The following is a 14,735-nucleotide window of genomic DNA, read 5'->3' on the forward strand; positions in this document are numbered from 1 at the left end:
TTTTCTGTTTGGGGATTAACAGAAGTGCACTTAAAAGACCTAACAATTAAAAAAAAAAACACACAAATTATTGCATCAGTTTATAAATAATTCTATAAAGTTTGTTTTGATGTGGTCCTTTTCCAGAACAAAGGCAGCATCCCTTTGCATCGTGGGTGGTATATTATATTGTTGGCTTGGTTCCCATGCTGTAAGTAAGGAAATGTTATTTAATGATAATTGATATTGTGATGGCAAATGTTTTGATTAGTATCATAATCAAGATCTTGGTTACACAATTATCATTATTATTCCTGTTTCATCTTGATAACAAGATGGGTCACTTAGTGATTGATCCCAGAGACCTGTTGACTTAACCATTGATGGCCTGGTAGTAAATCATAGTGGTGACAGTAGGTGTCAGAACTTGGGCAACTTGATGACAGGGTGACCAGCTTACCCTGTTTGCCTGTGACTTTCAGTTTTACACTGAACGTTTCACATAGTAGGAAATTTGTCAGACTCAGGCACTCTGGGACAGAGGGCCACCCTGTGTGGTGGAGTGGAGCTAGGCATCAGGGTTTAGGCATCAGAGAACCCAGATCTGACCTGACCCTATTGCTCTCTTTCAGGTGGCACCCATCTGAGCTTAGTTTTCCACTTAAAATAATTTGTCATTAAAAACATCTCCATATAGTAACACACTTGAGTGTGTTTTGAAAACTATAAATTTATATACTTTATAGTTTTAGATCTTTTTATTTTTTAACTTACAAACCAGCAGCCTGAACAGATACGCCCATAGAGAACCGTGGATTGTCATAGCTTCTGTTTAAGGTCATTAGGTGTTATGGTTCACTGAGGTGATGCTTGGGGTGAATTTTTGGCTTCACAGTTGTGAAGCTTACTTTATGCCCATAGAAAGCTATCTTCTCTATTTAAATCTGAGAAGTTGTATGTGTTGGGGGAAAGAGGAGCAAATTACATTTCATTTCTTTGTGTATTAGCAGTGTGGCTTGGGGTGAATCATCTAACTTTCTTAGCCGCAATGTCTTCATTGAAAAATAGACAACAATTCTGGAACAAAACATCTTAAAGGTTGTTTTGATTATGAAATAATACACAGGGTTGGGCAAATGTAGGTTTACAGTTGTTAGTTTGGAAAATAATATAATAATTCATAAATAATAACACAAGAATAAACTGCTTCATGTACTCACAACTGCAAACCTACTTTGCCCCACTCTGTGTGTAAAAACAATGAAATCATATATAAATATAATACAAAAAGTAAAAGTATATCATTATTTATTATAATATATGTTGTAATATGTATATATACATATATATATATATATATATATATATATATATATATATATATATATATAAAATCATAGATATCAATTCCATGATGCATACTAGGGATTTGTCCTTTAATCACAATATCATGATATTCAAAACCAAGAGTGTTCTAAGAGCAAATTATAAATTGACATAGAATAATAAAGGAAGAAAGAATCTCAGACACCTTCTGGTCCAACTCCTGAATTGTAGACATGACCCTCTAATGCCATGAAATGCAAAGTGAATTGGGTTCGTTTCCATAGCTAATTAGTGGGGGAGCCATGCTCAACCTCAAGTGTCTTGATGCTGATAGAAGTCTCTTTTATTACACCTCTTGGTTCCACCCCCGCGCCCACTCCCCGCCACCACCAAGGCCTTAACAGTCTTTGATTTTGTACCTATAGCTAATTATTTCACACATTTTATTTCATTCTCCTAGAAAGATTAACAACTCCCAGGCTAAGAAACCACTGAAAGACTTAATATACAAAAGGATTCCACAGAAATCTTTAATTCTTTAGTCAATAAATGGTCCCTACTACAGAAAGGATGACATGCAAGTTTGAGATGATCAGCATCTAGCAATCCTTTGCATATCTGTAATCATGACTTAACTACCTTTCTTCAGGCTATGAGGAAGGGATGAGGAAGGAGAGAAAGAGAGAAGGTGGAGATGGAGAGAGATTGAGAGGTTAGATATAGGCATGGTCTAAGTTGGATGCATAAACAGGAGAAACAAGGCAGAATATCTACTGCGTAAATATTTGAAATCTCACTCAGACTGGCCTGCAGTTGAGGATGGGTAAATGCTAGAGGGAAACTGCATGACATTAGGACTAGGGTCTGGCAGAAAGTTGTGGTGAGGAGCTTCAGGGGAAAAAGAAACTGGGGTTTCGAGGAAACCTCTATTAACAGAGTCCTGAGCAGAATGGAACTAAGTCAACATAGGAAGGGATTTCCATACTCTCGTGTGTATACAAATCACTCTGGATCATAATGATGGTAATGATGATGATGGTGGCCATTGCATACATACTCACAACGTACCAGGCACTGTGCTAAAGGCTTTCCATGAGATGTATCAGGTGAGTCTCACAGAAACACCATCAGCGAGAGCAGCAGCAGTAGTTTCATTTTATGACAGGAAACCTTGGCTTTAAAAGGTAAAGCAACTTGCCCACAGTTACACTTCTATGAAGCAATAGAAATATGAGTCGAACCCAGCTCTCCTTGACTGCAAACGCATGTTTTTAATGCCAGCATTTATTGCTTCTAACCGGTTTTCTTTTATACAAGGTTTCTTCTTTTCAAACTCAAGTGTCTCTTCAATATTGCAGCTTTCATGGATTCCTCTCTCTCAGGAACAATTTCTCCCAAACTGTGTTGCTACCCATAACATTCAATCCCAACCGATTGTATTTGCATTATAGGTTTCAGTTTATACTCTGTCTCTGTGGCTCAAATGAGAGCTCCAGGAAGACAGGAGCTATATTTTATTTTACTTTGCATCTCCTTGCCTGGGGGCAGTATCAACCCTATAAGTGATGGTGGCAGTGAGCATTTAGATGACGCTACTTTTTCATGCAAAGTTTCTATAGAATCCCATTGTTATTGTTGTTTTCAATGCAATGCTGACTTTGAAGATTATGAAGCCACAGTTTGAAAATGATAGAAATTAAGGGGTGGATAATGATCTGAGACATCTTTTTTTCCCCCTATCCCAGGGGAGCAAACTGAGAGAAACATTCTTGAAGTTTGAAAGCAAGCTCTTAACTGCAAATAAAGTAACATGTGGAATTTATTATGCCAATTATTTATATGAGCTGAAAGTAAAAATAGGCGCAGGAAGGGTTTAGATACATTTGAAGATGAGAGCTGCATAACAAATTGTTAATAGCAAATTAGTCTGGTTCAGGGCATGTCCATCATTTCATCCTGAAGGAAAACCATCCTCTTCCCACTAACGGGCCCTCTGGTGAGAGCTGAGTGAGGGGTTAATAGGCTTTAGTCAGATTTAATTTGGTGCTTACATTTATATATAGTTTTTTCTTTTTTACTTCTGTACTTGCATTTGATCTCCTCATATGCTAAGCAAGACTTGGCACTAGGCTAATACTTTAGATTAGTACCACTGAATCAAGCGGCACCTAGCACACCACTGACACTCAAAAAAATGTTCCAGAAAAATAAACTGGGTGACAGAAAGCTTGGTTACTTTCCCTTGGGCCACAGTGGTCACTTTCAAATCCTGTTGGGCTCACATGATTCCATACCAGTGCTACATATCAATAGAGTTTTTTTTTTAAAATCTTCTGATCAACTATGGTATCCAAGGTGATGTAAAAGAAAATACTGATCTTAATAATCAACTTCAGTTAGTTTATCAATAACATGGGATCATTCCCTGAGAATTTCCTGGTATTGATATGATTGGCTCCAAGTCACTATAAAGACTCTAAATTTCAAAGGGTCTGCAAAAGTGTTTTGAATGTCCTTCCTCCCTCCCCATCCCAGCCTCTATGAACCCTCCCACCAGAGGCACGCTCAAGGAAAACACACCATTTCAATTCAGAAAGAAGTGGGCACTCAATACATTCTCCCTGGATGATCCTTCCCAGCTGCTTTGTTATTGACTATTGAACAAATTATTCTTAATAAAAATCTTATTTATTAGACTTCCATATATGTACTTAGTATTAGCTATTTCATCAAGGAAGGCCCTTGTGTTATGTATCATATCCATTTCTCCAAAAATCTTATTATTACATGTAATTTCACTTCCCTCCAGAACTAGGAGTAAAGCTGGTTAAGTTGCAATTACCAATATAACTGCAATATAAAATGAGATGTGTGTTTCCACAGGCCCTTCTCATTTTGCCCAACTCTCTGTAGGCATGGAGAGTGCAAAGTTAAAATGCTTACGATCAAGGTAATCAGATCACCACTAAGTAAAATGTAGTTGCCTATACAAGGTAACACGCTCCACCTGAGAAGAATGAAGGAACTGTAGGCAGAACTCCTGCCCGCCGTCCCAGTTGAGTTATTAGTAACAAAAGAAGAACCCTTGCCCTTGGCACATAAGCTATCACACTTGAAATAGATTTTCCAAAAGTGCAATCTGATCATCCTTGCTGTATTCTGTAAACTCAGAATTATTGCTGGAGTACCAAGGTGGACTGGGGTTTCTAGAAATAAAAGGCCCATGAGAATGGGTACACACACACACACACACACACACACACACACACACACACGTGCATACACATACACACACATACACACACACAATCGCACACTACTTAGTTATTTTCAGTGCACCCAGAGAAAGGGGCAGACTGCTTTAATCAGTGACTAGCTATAAAGTACAGAGCCTGGGGTATAACCTGCTCTGAACCAGGCACTGTGGGAGGAGGCTGGTAGTAGGAAGCTGGACAGTACCATCTCTAACCTAACGGTGCATAGACTGTATAAGGGAGACAAGAAAAGGAGCACTTACTAAGTCAGGTAATTTGTAACAAATGCTACATTATGAGTCATATTCCTACAAATTTGATTTAGCAAGTCTTGACTGAGTACTTCCTAAATACAAGGCCTTCTGCCAGGTGTCCCAGGGGATGGAGAGTAAGGTCCAAGCATTATTTTAAAAAAGGAGAACATAAGGGAAATAATCTCACTGTGGACCTGTGATGAGGCCCTCTGCTCAGTGCTCAGCCCACTAACTGAGTGAACAGGCATATGGTTTCCATGGCAAATAGCAGCATCTCCATTTTGCAGACACAGAACCTGAGATCAGAGTAACTTATCTCAAATTTCACCTGCTGCTGGAGTCAGGACTCTGTCCAGGAAGGCCTATGAGGACTTGTTCCGCACACTGGACCGCCTCCTGGGAGATCACTGGATGTTGTCTTTCAGGTCAAGGTTTCCATGGGCTGGTCCAGAGCTGGTCTGTGATGACCCATTGCTGGTTCCTTGGCAATTGAAAAGCACCAGCAGTGTTGTGAGGGACTCCACTTCTAAGAAGTTGTTTCCTCCCTCCTTTTGTGAGAGTAAACCTTCATTTAGCACATGGCAGTGCAGCGATGGCAGCTGTTGCTATTTTTTAAACTCCTTTTTCCCACTAGAAAAGAAAACTCAAAATTGATACTCTGTGTCAGTTTGTCATGCATTGTTTTGATTTTTTTTCTTTTAAATGGTGCTTGAAATCCAAAATCTAGGAAACCCTAGTTGAATAGACAATTTTGAGGTCAGTCTGTGTATAGAGTTGGGTGATATGAAAAATTCTAGAAACTTTCAGTGGCTGTCTTAAAATGTATAGCTTTAAAACCAAGGCTTCCCACATTTTTCAACACTCTTCCATCCACATCTTTTTATGAATTATTTAAATCACAGGAAAATACCCCATTGTGTGTCCTCCCTGGACCCTTTCCCATGCTTAGATATGTTGCATGATGTGAGGGATGAGAGCCACTTGTACAAAAACAGGGCAGAACTGTTGGCAAAGTGTACCAAAAAGATAGGACTGTTACTCCCAGTTAGTTTGTTTTTCTACCTTAAAGGATAAACACAGCCTCACCCTCCTCAGCCTGCCTTTCCTAATGAAAGGAGGCTACAGGGCAGCTGGCAGCTGCCTCCCACCTCAGTGTCAACAACTTGCTCAATCGTCACTTCTTCCAGAATGTGTATCAGGCAGATAGAGAGAGGAACCAGGGATGTCAATAACTGGAAAGGAAACTAATCTCATTTTAGCAGCATCCACTTTGTGGTACTGGCTCATGCTAAAGTCTGAACAGTGAGGGGAATGGTGGTGGTAAGTTGCAGATGGGAAAGCTTATTGCTCAGCCAGAGAGGCAAGAACCTGGACTTTTCTGCCTTAACTAGAGGCCTGGTGCATGATATTCATACACTGGGGGGGAGGAGTGGGGGTTCCTCAATCCAGCCTGTGCCCTTACGCAGTCCAGGAGCCCTTTGGGGATGTCCAACTGTGGCTTAGGCCCACTCCTCACAGTTGGACATCCTTAGTGCTGCTGTGGAGATGGGCCGCTGCACTCACAGGCTGTCAGCCCGGCTTGTGGCTGAGTGGCGCTCCTCCTGTGGGAGTGTACTGACCACCAGGGGGCAGCTCCTGTGTTGAACGTCTGGCCCCTGGTGGTCAGTGCACATCATAGTGACCGGTCGTTCCGCCATTCGGTTGATTTGCATATTACCCTTTTATTATATAGGATGTCTTTTATGCCAATGGCATGTTTCCCTCTCGCAAACTCAAAGCTTTGAAAAGGTCCTAACAAGACGGACAAAGAGGCACAACATATCATGTGACTTTCAGTTGTGTGCTGCCTGGGTAATGCCAGTCAAGTGGCTGAATTGGTGCTTCCAGGTCCCAGCCCTCCCGGAGATGAGGCAAGGCCGGCGCCCTGAATCCCGCATGTGGCAATACTGGCCCAGCGAGGTGAGGCTCTGAGCTTCTCAAGGGAAGAAACCTTGTTTATTGATCTTAGTATTCCACACTCCTAGCACCGTTACTGACAACTGGTAAGTCTGTAATAGATTCTTGAGGAATAAATACATGAACAGGGGCAATTATTGAATAGGTGTTCAATAGATATGCATGAACTTAAAAAAAAAACAGCAACAACTGAAGGGGCAAGACTAAGTCAATGGAAGTGACCCTTTCTTCAGGAAACATTATAGTAATGCTATGATTACTCAAGGTTCATTTTTGTGCAAATGTCTGTCTCTGTCCATGTCTCTCTGCCGCTCTCCATGTATGTGTGTATGTATGTATGTATGTATGTATGTATACATGCTTATATGTACATGTCTACCTATCTAACTGCCTCTCTCTCTCTCTCTCTCTCTCTCATCTTTCTTTCTTTCTTACTCTATTTTGTCAGTGGCTTGAAGGACTCACACCAGAAAGTTCCAAAGAAAAAAATTCCCCAACCCAGAGCTTCCTTTGTCAAACAAAGGATTTGACCCACTCCTTTAACCTTCCTTAGCTTTCTGCTCCTTCCATTTCTTTCCTAGCTGCCAGCCCCCGCCCTCTCAGTCCTCTGGCGGTGGACCACGCATGGTCTGTGACCTCTGAGAACGCTCTGTGGTCCCTGCCACTTATTCTGTCCCCGAGACTCTCTGGGAGACAACCAGGAACAGAATACATGGAAGGTGGTGAGGGTTTCCTCTGGGGGGCTTGTGAAATTGTCAGGCATAAAAGGAAAACTCTAGGCAAAAATCACCCACGTTCTCTACTAAATGAGGCTTGTCATCATGTTCAAAGGACAAAGAGAGCCCTGTTTCATTTGCTGCAGTGTCTTCAATTTGATTTTTTTTTCATGCTGTTTTTAAGGCTGTTGGTCAAGGTTGTTGAAGGAAGGAGGAGGTGCCACAGTTCAGCAACCTCTAATGTGAAAGTGAATGATTTTCTGATGTTCCCTTTTTATGTGACACTCCTTACTGACTCCCAGTAGCACACCCTGCCATCGCCTGCTCACGCTTCCCACAGCAGCCTCCCATTGACCTTTAACCACATCCCTAAGCAGCAGAAGCCAGGCCTCATAACCGGCGGCCTCACTCTGCACACAGCCAGTCCCTGCTCCCGCTGCCAGCATAGGCTGGGGCAGGACCCTCGCCCACAGGCCCCGTCCTCACTGCACGGTGGAGGTGCCCTGGACCCGCCCTGGCTTTATCACTTGCTCCTGACAGACTTCCTTCAGATACGCATTCTGCACCAGCTATAGTTCCTTTTCCGTAGCCTAAGTTTGTCTACTCTCTCTGCAGAGCCTGTCACTCCCAAGGGAACTCCACACTTAGCTCACATCATGAGCTCAGCTCCCCTCAAACATCTGCCTCCTTTAGCCCATCTTTCAAGCCCTCCATCAAGCACCATCACCTTCACAGAGCCTTGCTTAATTTTCACCAGCTGCAAATTCTCTCTCATTTCCATAGTGTTTTTTGCTGTGGGCATCTGACAAGTGACTTATGAGTGCCCAACCTCACTTTTGTTATTTGTAAATAACACATGCCAAAAAGATTAGGCAATAATACATAAACTCCCAGAAAACAGATGCCATCTTATTCATCTTTGTAAACTGCCTAGCATAGAACTTTGCACAGAACTTCTAGAGAGTATATATATTGAATGACTAAATGTAACTCTGCCTCAGTTTTTCATCTGTAAAATGGGAATGAAAATAGCATAGTTATTTCAAAGCACTATTATCAGGATAAATTAAGATACTGCAGGTAAAAACATTTTTGAAAACTTAAAAGATCAAATGCTAGGCAACTATGAGCTATTATTTGATAAATTATTACACAATGTGGACATGAGTGAAATAACATTGCCTGATTTATCCAGTAGAGGGCAATGACACACACATGAATATTCAGATTCTTCATAAGACTCCAAAACCATAAATTAAAAAGTGACAAACACTTTGGTATTACGTAAACAAAATAACACAATGTTTCTGAATTCGGCTGTTTTTTAATCTCTTTTTTACTGTGTTGTCTATGCAATTTGTATGTGTGGAAGGGACCTTCGACTCCATTGGTTGTTTCCAGTGGGGTTCAACGACCTGATGTTCTCATTTCTCTATTCCAATTTCCACTTGCCCCTTAGCCCAGGGTGAAGGATAAGTCCAGCCTAGCCAATGGGAAAATAATGCTCTTTCCACTGGTTTTATTACCTCGATCTAAAGTATTTCTTCCCAATATGGAAAGTAGCCTGCAAGGGTTTCCATGCTGGGGGAGGGACCAGAGAGACTTGGAAAAACAACGCCAACCATTGTTTTCTCCGCCTGCTTTGGCTCCCCTTAGTCTGCTCTGTTAAGACACTGGAGCCATTGAGTAGGCATTGACATTTTGTGAGGACGGGCTAAGTGTCTCAGAGATAAGGGGATGACAGGGGGGTGGATGAATGAGTGTAGGCAGCAGAGTGGACTCACTGCACACGCTTCTGCCCCCCACTCAATTCTGAACTCTCTATGTTTCAAACAGAAAAAAATGGCTTGGAGAGGATCATAAGTGTCTGATATCTGCCTCTAAAGAATTCAAAATTTAATATGATATCATCAAATATAAATTAAATTAACAAAATTTCAATAATACATTGAGTACTCCTTGTGTGTCAGGCACTGGGCTAGGGAGGGACAAAGGATACAGATGAGATGTCACTCTTACCTTCAAGGAATTCACTGTTTAGACCAGAGAGCAGAGGAACCCACGAAAGCAACCCCAAATAAGTAATACAAATATGACCATAATAGAAATAACTGGCCTAACCGGTTTGGCTCAGTGGATAGAGTGTCCGCCTGCGGACTGAAGGGTCCCAGGTTCGATTCCAGTCAAGGGCATGTACCTTGGTTGTGGGCACATCCCCAGTAGGGGGCGTGCAGGAGGCAGCTGATCAGTGTTTCTCTCATTGATGTTTCTAACTCTCTATCCCTCTCCCTTCCTCTCTCTAAAAAGGCAATAAAATATATTAAAAGAAAAAAAGAACTGCAACCAGTTATGCTATAACACTTGTTTTCAGAAACAAGGATTTGTTCCAATGATTGTTATATTAGGGAACATTTGGGCATAACATGAATTTTGCATCTGATTATGTACAATTTCAGCTGCAAGAAACTGAATGCAGAAAACTGCACCAAGATTAACCGAGCAGTGAGGAAAAATCCAACACATACATGTAGACATGCATCTACTCCCTTGGCTCACGGAGTGGGTTCTGAGCCTCACACACCATGCTTAAGTCTTGACAATTTCCCCTCAGATCTCATACAATCCTCCTTCCCCCTTCACCAGAACCCACAAGCTGAACCCTTCGGATGCCCACTTTAAGCAAACGGTGGGTCTTTTTGAAGGTCAAGTGCCCTATTTGTTGTAGTATTTATGACTTTTTAACCATTGTATGTGTGTAAAATTGAGCTCCTGTTTTTATTTGATTTCTTTTTTATGTTAGTATGTCACTTAATAATGTCTTTGCCTATTGTGTCCCTAACTCTGTTTTCCCCATAAGCCTTAGTTTCATTGCTTGATTTTGCACGGCACAGTGATTTTCAGGAGCACATGCATGGTGTTATTGCAGAGCGTACGGCAGGCCGCTGAGTGCACAAAGCAGAGCTCCTGCCCGGAGGAGGGAGAAGAGGTCCGGAATGGCCTCCCCAGAGAGGAACATGGGGAATCACAGGGATGGGAAAGAGTATAAGTCTCTTTTTTTTCTTTAATTTTTTTTAACTTGCCTCATTATAAGACCAACAACAAAAAAACAAAAAAAAAGACTTAAAATGGCTTATAAAAATGCAGTTTATCCAGCAAGTCAAAAAACATGAAAAACAACTTAAAAAATCAGGCAGAGATTAAAGATAAAGAGGCAAATAAGGTCAGCTTACAAAAGGCATGCCTTAAGTTCCACACAAAAGTCTGCTGGAGACAAACCACACATTTGTCTCTAAGCTTCCCACCTATCGATGTCTAGTTTCCTACTGGTCTGATCTGAGCCAAAGAGGATTTTACAAAATCTGTGCCAGAACTTACAACATTGTAGTCATAGTCACATGCAACCATGGCTCTTAAGATGCAGGTCGTTCAGAGTGTGACGCGCTAAGTATAAAATACACAGTGAAGTTTAAAGACACGACAAAAGATAATGGAAAAATCTCATTAAAATTTTTATAATGATGACGTGTCAAAATGATAATATTTTATACATGATTAAATAAAATATATTACAAACATTTATTTGACTCATTTCCTTTTGATTTTTTTCAATATGGCTACTAGAAATTTTTAAATTACATCTCACATCTATGGCTCTTATATTATTTTGGACATCCCTGATGCAGGGGAATGCATTGGCTACACATGATAATAGATCATCATCTATATAGGCTTATTTCTGAAAATGGTGACTTCAAATGAAGCTTCTGAACAAATGTCTGTGATGAGAACCTCGATGTGCTTGGTGGGGGAAACAGCCAGTTGTTTTAGCAATCAGCTGAATTGAGAGTAGCATTAATGTGCTCTTGGGAAAAACAAGAAGCCTCATTAGTTCATGAATCAAATAAAAGACTATACCACCTTGCTGGGAGTGAGACTCAGGAAAGAACAAGGATTAATTAGCATGAGATGGAGTGTGGGGGGTGTGTCCTTGAGTATAGGCCCATGTCTGCATGTGAGTGTGTGCATGTCCTTCTATATAGCCCCATAGTTTATGTGTGCACCCATGTGTGTTCTTACATATGCACCTGTGTGTGAATACACGCCCGTGTGTGTGTTTGTCTATGTGCATTTCTGGTGTGCCCATGTGTTTTCATGTTTGTGTCTTGTGTACCCATATGTGTGCCTGTTTGCACATTTGTGTGCAAAGCACTTCTATGTGTCTGTGGTCTCTCATGTGTTTCCCCATGTATCTTATGTTTTTCCATGTATATACATATGTCCTGTGTATATGAATATGCCCAGACTGTGTGTCTTTGTGTGGGGTGTGTGCCCATGTGCTTATGCATGTGCCTTTGTACGTATGTATATATTACTTGTACATAGTGTAGGTGAATAAATTGGGTGGGAGGGAGAAGTGTGGAAAGATACACTCAGAGCCTAACCCAGAGGGTAAATGGTTGTATACATCGAGCTTTGAACTCATCCTGTAGAAACTAGCAGGTTTGAAATCAGAAAATGCTATGGATACATTTGCATTTTTTGACAGATCGTATTGGCTGTAGTAATGAACTGACAACTGGACAGAAACAATTCTTTAGAGAAAAAGAATATCTATACATTTTTATAACTTTTTCAAAATTAGAAAATAATATTTAAAGCTGAAATTTGTATATACTCTACAGAATGCATATCCTTTTGCTTTAGGTGTCTAAAACCCTGAAATAAAAACTGGAACTGTCAGTTCCAGAGGAGGGTGGTTTCACATGTCATGTGCTTAAGCACTGAGTTTAGGGAACATCATTTTTTCCGTCACTATATATATGCGAAGGCATCTCATAAGCTTTCCTGTCTCATTTTGTGAGAAAGACCTCATGGTTCTCCTTGCTCTAGGACTGAAGAGTGAATAAGACCCCCATGTAGTTGTCAGCCTTGTCCTCAGTTTGCTGGAGTCAGAGCTGAAAATTGAACTCAGAGCTCAGAGCAGAGGTTGTGATCCAGAAACCTACCTGCTTCTCTGCCTTAAATGCATGCGTTGACTGTCTCCAGAGAAGGGGAGGGATTTCTGCCCCCCTCCACTGCCAATCACTTTTACCTCTGACGCACTCCCTCTTAATCTCCTTAATCTGGTCCATTTACACAAACACAAAAGGGTGATGTCACCATATGTGTAGTTAGGATATCTGTGCCTTTTAGGAAGGTTAACATCAAAGGACATACTTTTCCTATCCATAGTCTTAGAGAGTGACTCATTTAACTGCCCAGGCTCTTCCTTATCAATAGGTTGTGCTACATCAGTGGGTGAAAAAATAATGAAGACAGAGGTTAAGTAAATGTTCAGGAATTCGAATCAATCCTCTACTTTACCTGCCTCTACCTTGGAATATTATTCAGGGTTTACAGAATATGAATGACAAAAAGTCCCAGTCTTCAGAAACTTAGACTTAAGTGAAGCCATTTAAACGTTAAGCATGCTCCCCAATATTTTAACTGTTAAGATGAACATAATCGGTTTGAACCATTTGACAAAAATATATGTGGAATATTGAGGGCAGCCCAGTAGATAAGGCCTAGACTGAGGAATGCATACAATGTGGAGCTGCAGGGCACTGGACCTCCTCACATACATGTGCACACAAGCCAAAATAGAGAGGTGCCGCAGTAGGTGAGTGCCCAGGCAGCTCATGGGTGCCCAAGTTTAAAGTGAAAGGTGGAAATGGTGCATGAGGGCATCATTGGGGGCTGTCAACAGGTTTTAAGTGACTGTGTCAGTTTCATTTGTGTTATGTCATTCTTACTGATCAGCAAAGTGACATTGGGGGTGAAGCAGGGAGCTATTAAGATATTCTAGACAGAAGGCAGTCAGAGCTTCAAAGTCAATTGTGGGGGTCATGGTGAAGAAAAGAAAAAAATAGAGCTAAGGAAAGACTTTTTAAGTGATTGGATGAGGGAAAAGAAATAGAAAGAATGATTGGCTCAGAATTTCCCAGCTTAGACAACTGGGTAGATGGTAGGGCTACTTTAAACAGAGAATGCAGAGATAGTAGGACTACAGTCCACAAAATGAGGAAGAGTTCCATTTTAAGTATGTTTATTTGCAGTGGCTTGGAACACCCACTGAAGACATGTCCAGCAAGTTGAATGTATGGTTCTGAAGCTTGAGACACGGGTCAGAACCACATGTACAGACTAATGAGTCCGTGGGACACTGAAATAGAAGGACCATGAATGTGGCTGAGATGAACCAGGGGAACATATCAATTAGGAGCCATGGCTAAGACCCAGCCCAAGTCTGGGAATCTCAATGTTCCAAGCACTAGTGGGGAAAAAAGGAGTCCATAAAAGAGACAAAAGGAAAAACCAAGATAAAAAAGGAAGAAGAATGAGAGAAGAGCCAGTGTCATGGAAGCCAATGGAGCAGAAGAAACTGAGTGGACTTTGTGCAGCCCTCGAAGTCCACACTTCTGAGCTGAGTACTGGGTTCCAAAGAGGAATTATCCTGGATAAGAAGATGGGGAAGGGCAAACCTAAAAGGGAGACCAACCCTGAGATGTGAGCACCCTACGGATACTCACTACAAGTCTACAGATTTCTCTTTTGAGAATATCAGTGCATAGCATGATGTATTGTGCTGAACAAGGGCTTAAATGTAACTTAAAGCAGAGTGACTTCTGTAACAAAACAAATTAAGTGACCAAACTGAGTGCTGTTCAATTGAAAACCATAATAAACAGGTAATATTTATGCTCAACTTTCCATAAGGCTCTTTTACACAGATCATCTCATTTGAACCTCACAACAATCCACGTCTCAGATAGCATTGTTGTCCTCACTTTAATATGAAGACTTGAGGTTGATGACTTGCCTAAGGTCCCATTGGTAGCACATGGCAGATGAGGGACTTGAACTTGGGTCTTCTGAATCCAAGCCCATGCTTCCACAGTTGTATCACCCGGGGTCCATTTCCTTCAGTGAGTTCTTTGTATCTGGCACAGCACGCAAGAGAAACCTGGGGCCTTACTATGTGCAGGTCCCAGGCAGGCTTTACCCCGGGGTTAGTGGCGGGTGTGATGTGGCTAATGTGACAACACTGACTTGCAGCTACAGAGAATGGGAGCTTCCACTGACATGCCTTGAGGCTGCTTTCTTCTGCAAAGTGCTGCTGTTTCCATGGTTGTCTGTCTGCCAGTTATACTCCCCTTCTTCCTCACTAACAGATCCATTTTGTTTGGAATGGTGATGTGTTCAGCACC

Source organism: Myotis daubentonii, chromosome 6 (genome assembly GCF_963259705.1).
Source record: "Myotis daubentonii chromosome 6, mMyoDau2.1, whole genome shotgun sequence".
In the NCBI taxonomy this organism is placed as follows: domain Eukaryota; kingdom Metazoa; phylum Chordata; class Mammalia; order Chiroptera; family Vespertilionidae; genus Myotis; species Myotis daubentonii.